General features: G+C 29.4%; 1 pseudogene; it reads left to right on the top strand.

The window, feature by feature from the left end:
* Window positions 1-4,444: 4,444 nt before the first annotated feature.
* On the top strand, window positions 4,445-6,522 carry LOC105178670 (xyloglucan galactosyltransferase XLT2 pseudogene; annotated as a pseudogene).
* The last annotated feature ends 2,478 nt before the right edge of the window (window positions 6,523-9,000 follow it).

Raw genomic sequence — 9,000 nt, 5'->3', positions numbered from 1 at the left:
ATAGCATTAGCACAGAGCATGACAATTAACACTCTGAAGTCCCAAAGTAGTCAGTAGGCCATGGTTCATGGGGCTTGAGATGGACTTGATTTCTTTACAGTGTTGGCAGTAATATGATCTGAATCACATACTCTTTCTATTCCAATTTGTGATGTTTATTTTGATTGAAAATACAAATTTTAGATGAAAGAGTTTCAAACATTTGCTTTGCAGTTTTTATTTGTATTTAATTAAAATGAAAATGGTAAAATAAATTAATTTTGTGGAATGATATTGACCACTTCTGCTATTCTATTTTTATCCAACTGTGGATGGGAGAGGGGGACCATAAAATTAGTCCATATGTGAATAATTACTAGGATGTGAATGGTAAGATAGGCCTAATTTATCAACAATCAATTCATATATATATATATATATACACATATATATGTGCTCTTTTTTTTGTTAATGGTAAATTATAATAGTAATACTAATAATAACCACATTTTAACGTGAGCTAATAAAAAAAGTTAAAATAAATTTATTTTTCCACTTTTTTAAAAGGGCGTTTGCCTAAATGGTATAACTTTTCTCAAAACATATTATCAGATGTTTGAGGACTCATAAACTCTAACGAGCCCTTTGGTAATTTTTTCTTTAAAGAATTTATAAAATTTCAAATAAAATATTTAGCCATTTTATTATATGATTTTTTTTAATTCTTAAAATTTTAACACGATTCGACATTTTAATTTTTACATGATTTTAAATTCCTTTTGCGGGAAATGTAAATTTCATTAAAACAAAATAGTGTACAAACAGCACTTATAATTCGAGATCCTCACTGGTGGCTGTCCCTTGGAAGCGTCTGCAATTACGTTCATGCCAAATGAAGCAGACAAGTGCTGGTAAGAGAAGTCTGTTGGCGGAGTTGAACATATGTTTATTCTGCCACTGCTTAGCATATGGATAACTGAAAAAAAGATAGTCTGGGTTTCCAATTCCTATTGGCCACAGAGCACACCAGATAGATCATCAATTTGATGCCAAGGCTTGTCGAGAGTAGATAAGCGTTGTAGGATCGCAAGCCATAAAATGAAGCTATGTCTCAGTGTCATAAATGAGCCAGCCCTGAAGGAGAATTGCCCATCCATCAGGGCCAGAAATCGGTGAGAACAATGTATAAGCACTCTTTAAGAATACAGTTGAAAATTTTAACTATGATTTTTTTTAAAGACAAAGTTTACAAAAACACCCCATCAAAAAATATTACACTAATACCCTTAAGGGAATGTAGCTGTAATTTTACAAAAAAAAAAAGATGTATTTATAATAATCTAGTTTCAAGAAATGTTAATATAATATACCCTACAAACTATATATATTTAATTACATAAGTTTCTACTCGTTAAAGTTAAATAAATTACACGAATGTTTTTTACTTTTTATAAAATTATAAGTATAATGTATCTGTTGAGGATATATCGATACAGTTTACATCAAAGGGTAAATTTGTAAAACTGTGTCCCGGAACAACGGGTGTTGATATGTTCTACCTTTGGCGTGTACTTATAGAACTTTATCCCTGAATAGGGATAGTACTTCTCATTACAATTACAGTTGCAGGGATGTACTTGTAAATTTTTGCTCTGAATAGGTGTGGTATTTGTAATTACAACTACAATTTCGACGAATGTACTTATAATTTTACAAAGAATATGGGATATTTGTATAATTTAAATTTATCTCAAGCTGAGTGGGTCGTGTAATTTACCTTAATTTAAAGAGACAAAATGCATATGTAAGTGAATATAAGAGAGTGATTGTGAGAGCTTTTGAAAAGCGTTTTTCAACTCTTGATTTCGAAAAAATACTTTTGAGGTGTTTGGATTGTTAATTTCTAGTTTTGAAATTGCCAAAAAAAGCACTTTTATGTTGATATTAGAATTTTTCAAAAATTTAACAATAACAAAATGTATGCTTTCACATATTTAATATTTTAAAACTTTTATGTTTTAATTGCTACATTATCTGATATTATCCATATATCATAAAAATATAAAATAAACTGTTGTGATTAATTAATAAAAAAAAATATTTTTTTGGCCAATCATACATGTTCATTTTATTGTGTATGATTACAAAATTATATTACTTAATTAAACGTTCAATTTTTTATTATTATTCAATATTTTAATAATATAATCTATAAATATTCATAAAATAAATATGAAATATAACAATTGAAATAAAACATATTATTTTTTGAGAAAAATAATTTATTATTAACAAAGGACAAGTGCAAATATCAAGCAAAAATAGTATCTTTTTAATACATGTGGACAAAACGACGCCCTTTAATCAGTTAAACTTATTTTTGAAGTATTTTTTTTTAAACACTACCCAATTTAACATTTATCTGTTTTTTAAATCAGAAACACTCCACAAGAACGTGGAAAATAAATAAATAGATAAATAAATAATTATATATATGCATGCTTCTATAATTCGTATACCACTACAAGAAATACGGCTCAATAGTTACGAAAAAATTGATGCTAAAATCAGCATCGAGTTATTAATTAACTAGTAAAATTTTTGTTGCTAATTTACACTATTTAACATTTATTTAAATAATTTGTTTCTAAATCTGTTAGCAAGTAACATTTGGTTCTAAATTTATTAATAAATAAATAATATAAATTAGCTCGACGTTAATTTTTTTATTACTATTAAATCATTTTTTAATAGTGTACATGGAGCTTATGAAACAGTTGATTTATACATATATAGAAACCATATGATATACATCTTTTCAAACATTTTTCTTGCATTTTTTCTTTATATAGTGTAAAATATTTTTTTCCTATATTATTTTATCCAAAAGCTAATGGTAAAATATTATTATTATTTTTTATTTTTTTTATTTTTTTGTGTGGGGGGTGGAAAGTGATATTACCATTAGTAGTACCCAATAAAGACATATTGTATGCAGAGAGTGAATGGGGACCATCAGAAATTATATGAAGAAATAATTGTGAGGATGTTAATGGTAAGACATAGCTATGCCCTCTACCATAGGTAAATTATCTAACTCAACAATCAATGACCTACCTATATATATATATATATATATATATGTGTGTGTGTGTGTATAGTTGGCTCACACTCACACCTTTATTGTGTGCTACAATAAAAGAAATTCAACTTAAATAATATTTAAAATTCAATAATTATGAAATGTTATATATATATACATATATATTTTTAGTCCATTTAAATTCTTGCATTGTCCTCAAAATGGAAAAAAAAGAAAAAAGAATCGATTTACGATAATGGGAATGTGTGTTTGGATGTGCTTATAAGCTGTTCTGAATATTCCCTGAAATGTTTGAGACTTTATAAGATATTTATAGTGTTTTTTGATATTTTTTTTTGTTTAACAAATAAGCTTAAAAGATTCGAAAATAAGATGTTACGGAACTATAATAAGCCCTCTTACAAAAAATAAGACGTATTAATTAAAAAATTATCATTAATAACATCTTACACGTTTCAAAATTTTATTTTTATTCGAACAATTCAGAAACTTAGTTTTGGATTAAAATATCGTGTGAGTTTATATATAAGATGTTGTAAATAAGTTTAGCCAGACATCTTGTAACTGTATATTTCTCACCGAGCAATTACAATACGGTAGATTCTGTCTCTCGCTGGCTGTACGGGTTTGAAAATACTTTACATAAATAAAAAGAATTTTATTTTTGAAAAACCAATACTTAATTTAATTATTTATTACATATGAAATATTAATAATTAATACAACAATATAATAAACTTTTCCAATGGAAAAAGAAATCAATATGTTAAATATATATATAGTGGCAAAATTCATCAAAATCTACCCTGAAATATTTATTAGCCTCTTCCATGATTTGCAGCTTAGCCAACTACTACAATTAGTCTTTGTCTTGATGATAATTACACCAATACAATTTATTTAAAAATAATAAAAATAAAGGGAAAATAATTAATTCTTGATCTTGAGACCATAACCTTTTCTTTAATTTTCTCAAACATCAATAATGTTACTCCACTTGCTTCCTCATGATCTGTCCTTGTGAACATTAAACAAACTATGTTAATTAATTAAAATAATATTTGCTCATTTCTCCCTTAACCAATTAAATATACTTTATTTTAATTGTCACTATGATCTAAACTATAATTTCTCACTAGGGCTCCATGTGAAGGAATCCAATAGCCCTAGATGCCCTTGGAGTGGGAATTAATTATCTAATCAAGGGTAGTTTTGGAAATTAAAGATAAGGGTATGAATTTCTTGAAAATAGAATTTGAGTACGAGGGTCGAATTTGTAATTATCTACTGATATGTTTGATTTTGATATTACATAGATCTCTGAAAAGATATTTTTTCGTATGTATTAAGTGTGAAAATAATAAATAATGTGACCGCCTGTGAAAATTACATGACATCACTATTGTTCACTAACAACCACATTTGAAAAATAGCTATATGCTTACATCTCTCAAGGCAATTATTAATTTTTCAAAATTCCTAATATACCCCTCACTTTGTGATTTACCTAAAATACCCCTAGATCAACTTTCTTTGCTTTTCCCTTCAACACTCGAAACCTTCTTAAGATCTCCTTTTCCATATTATAACGCGTCCTTTTTAATAATACCAACTTCGGTTTCAAAACCCCAAAAGCCAACACCACCAATCCATGCTTCCCACCACAACCCCTCCCCCGCCGCCGGCCGACCACCACCACCACTCCCCTAAGAAATCCAAGAAACTGGAACTCAAAACCACCATCCACTCCGTCAAATCCCACATCTCTGGCCACCACTGTGCATGGCTGACCGTCACCGTCCTCCTCCAGCTCCTAATTATCCTCTTCCTCAACCGGGCTTCTCCGTCGCCCCCTCTCCCCTCCTCCCACCGCCGTGACTTCGAGTCCGCCGCCTCCGCCTCCGCCCCCCTCTACGACGATACCTGCAGATACGGCCGCATATATGTCTACGATCTTCCCCCCATGTTCAACAAAGACCTCCTCGACAACTGCCACGACTTAGACCCCTGGAGCTCCCGCTGCAACGCCGTCTCCAACGGCGGATTCGGGCCTCCGGCCACCGGACTCGAGGGAGTTGTCCCGGCAAACCTCACCCCAGCTTGGTACTGGACCGATATGTACGCCGCGGAAGTCATATACCACGAGAGAATGATGAGCTACAAATGCCGAACGCTGAATCAGGATCAAGCGACGGCGTTTTACATCCCGTTCTACGTCGGCCTTGCCGTCGGGAAGTATCTCTGGTTCAATTACACGTCAAAAGATCGCGACTTCCACAGCGAGGAGATGCTGAAATGGGTCAAGACCCAGCGGCCCTTCAAGAACTCAAACGGGTCGGATCATTTCATCATGCTGGGTCGCCTCACCTGGGACTTCCGCAGATTAACCGACAATGACGACGAGTGGGGGACCAAATTCATCTACATGCCATTGATGAAAAATGTTCTTCGTCTAGCAGTGGAGAGAAGTCAATGGGACCCGCTAGAAATCAGCGTACCCTACCCGACAGCATTCCACCCGAGATCCGAACCCGACATCCGCCAATGGCAGAGCTTCATCCGGGACAGAAAACGGGCCAGCCCATTTACTTTCGTAGGGGCGACCCGGAAGAAGATCCAGAACGACTTCCGAGGAGTACTAATGAGCTACTGCAAAAACGAATCGAGCTCGTGTCGAGTAGTCGATTGCTCCATAACACATTGCTATGATGGAGCTCCAGCGATACTCGAGGCCTTTCTGGATTCGGACTTTTGCTTACAACCCAAAGGAGATGGGTTCACTCGAAGATCCGCATTCGACTGCATGCTGGCGGGCTCCATACCCGTCTACTTTTGGAGGGGCAGCACCGAGTATCAATACGAATGGCACTTGCCTAAATCGGCACAAACATATTCCATTTTCATCGACCACAACGTTGTCAGAAACGATACATCCATCATTAAACAAGTCCTAGAAAAGTATACCAAAGACGAGATCAGAAAAATGAGGGAGACCATCATCGAGTTCTTGCCTAGGTTATTGTATTCTAGGCCGAATACGTATTTGGGGCGTATAAACGACGCATTCGATGTAGCCATGGAAGGAGTCTTGAGAAAGTTTAAGCAACAAAAGATGGCAAATAGAGGGGAATGATCACTATATTGCTACAAGGTTAGACACACATTCACTAGATTATTTTTTTTTTTAAAAAAAAATAATAATTTTCATGTTTCTTGATTTTTTGTTGTATAGTTTTTTCGAATTATTCGAGGAGTAATAGAAAAAGGGTTTTTGCTAAATTTATCCGAAATATTTTATAAATTAAAATTCTTACATTTTAGTAAGATATTTTTTGGTTCATTTGTTTTTTTTCCATGACACATATATATGTTTGGAGGAATTTAATGTAACATGTGGTAAAGACATGAAGAATATGAATAAGAACAATTGTGTTTGTCTTTGTGCTTGTTTGTTTTGAAGTGCTTTTCTTCTTTATGCTTTCCATGTTGGAAGAGGAATTCTATATATTCTATGTGTAATAAGTGGAGAAAGTATTTTCATCATTGAGCCATTGTTGAAAACTTTTATGTGAATAATTATTTAATTAAAGTTGGTGAAATTCTAGACACTTCTTGATTTGACATATATCACAATCGTCACGCAATTGAATATTTCGTATTTTATTTAATATATACACGCTGATTTTCTAGTAAAAGTCGAATCACTAAATATTTTTACATGTAATCATAAAATTTGTATTTTATTTAATAAATTTATACAAACGAAATTGGTAATTTATAATTACCAATACATTTCTTTGAGATTATAATCTCATTCTTGGAATATTTGGATGTCTCGTATATATTTTATATGATATATACATGATGAAATTAATTAAAAAAATAAAGTTAATTAATCTTTAGACACTTTACAATATTATAATCTTGGATTAATTCTTTTACTACAAAATTAGTAATGTTATATCTAATATTTCATTAATATGTATAAATATTATGTATAGAAAACACTTGTAACTTTTATATATATACATATATAGAACTTTATTTTATACACTTTTTGTATATATATATATTAAATGAAAAATCATCTTTGAATAAAAATATATAAAAAAATGCAAACTTTTTGAAAATTATATATATATATATAGTTTTTGAGGAGCGCATGGTCATGCATATCATGATGACAAATGCATTATTGCATTGATTATATGTATATATATATATATATATTGCTGAAATATATGATTTCTACGTCATCTCATAATTTTGAATGAATTAAGAGATGATATTTTACATGGTTTAAAATTTCCATATATATGTTTTCGTCAAAATTATGGAAAATTTTCCATTTTGATGTTTTGGAAATAGAAATAGATGGTAGCTAGTTTCAAATTTATCTAATTTCTTTCGAAACACTTTGTTTTTCTTATTTTTCGAACGAAATTCTTGAGTTTTTGAAGAATTTTTTTTTATTTTTTCTAATTTTTTAGTGAAATATTTATTTCGTAAGTACTTTGCGCGATAAAAATGTAAATTTTTGTGTTACGTATAAATATTTTATTTAGTGATAATTGATTTAATATTAATCTAAATTAGTGATATTATACGTATGTATATATATATATTTATGTCAATGTAATAAAGATATTTTATAACATATAATTAAAAATTATATACTATAGTATTATTTAATTTCAATAGCAACTAAATCAAAATATAAACTCCAAATATATAGTTATACTACCTACATAAAAATATATTGTTTTGGCTGGCATAAATGATACAAAATTAAATTGAATATACTTGAATTAAAAAGTGAAAGATTTTTAATTTTTTTTATATAATTATTATATGTGTTTCTTTAATTTCGTAATTTTTCTGTAGCATTTTCAACAAGTTTATAATATCTATTAATTCAAAACATAGGTTGAAATGAAACTTTTTAATCCATAATATTTTATAGGATTATATATTTGATAAATACTTTATAATATTTATAATAATATCATATATATAGTATGGTAAGAAAATTAATATATATGATGTGCCCAAATTTGACTTTTATGGTCGAAATTCCTCAATTTCATCCATAATTTATGGAGAAGTGGAAAATCATGACCGCAACTCTACTTGTCTTGTAATAATTAATTTCTTTGAGATTTTGCAATTAAATTAGGAAATTAATAATCAATATTTTAAAATTTTGGCCAAATTGGATCCATGCCATATGTTTGTGATGTTTATTATAATATTCTTTTTTTCCTTGTTTTTTTGAATTTTTGCAATATTTTGCTAATCTTTTTCTCCTTAACTATCAAAATTTTCACTTTTTGATTTTTTTTAGATAATGATTTACCACTAATTACAATTAAGGGGTGTTTAGGTAAGTTTATGAATTTTTTAAAATATTTTATTATAAAATATTTGAAAGATTATAAAATAAAGTGATTGTGAAATTTAAAGAATCAATTTACAAGATCCGAAAATAAAATATTAGGAGTTTATAAACTCTTTTTTTTTTTTCAGAAAAATAAAATATGGAATTCCACTCAAATTTATTTTTAAAAAATTTAACAAACTCTTCCATTTTAGATCATATTAATTACAAAATCGTCATTATTAATATTTTATAAGCTTCATAATATTATTTCATTCAGACATTTTAAAATTTTATTTTTAAAATAATATCTAAGCTCTAAAAATATATGTATAAACTAATAAGATATTTAAATAATTAGTTTAGCCATGTACATACTAATTTCTTTATTTTTGCAATTGAATTTATGATGTGTGTGTATGTATATATATACATGCACACACATATATATATATATATAATGTGGTATGTAATGAAATCGATAATTCATTACGTAAGGTATTATTCGTATACGAACCTCACGTTTGTATCTTAAAAATAT

Source organism: Sesamum indicum, linkage group LG12, assembly GCF_026168435.1.
Source record: "Sesamum indicum cultivar Baizhima isolate 11 linkage group LG12, ASM2616843v1, whole genome shotgun sequence".
NCBI classification, from domain to species: domain Eukaryota; kingdom Viridiplantae; phylum Streptophyta; class Magnoliopsida; order Lamiales; family Pedaliaceae; genus Sesamum; species Sesamum indicum.
This window is presented reverse-complemented; position numbering and strand designations above follow the sequence as displayed.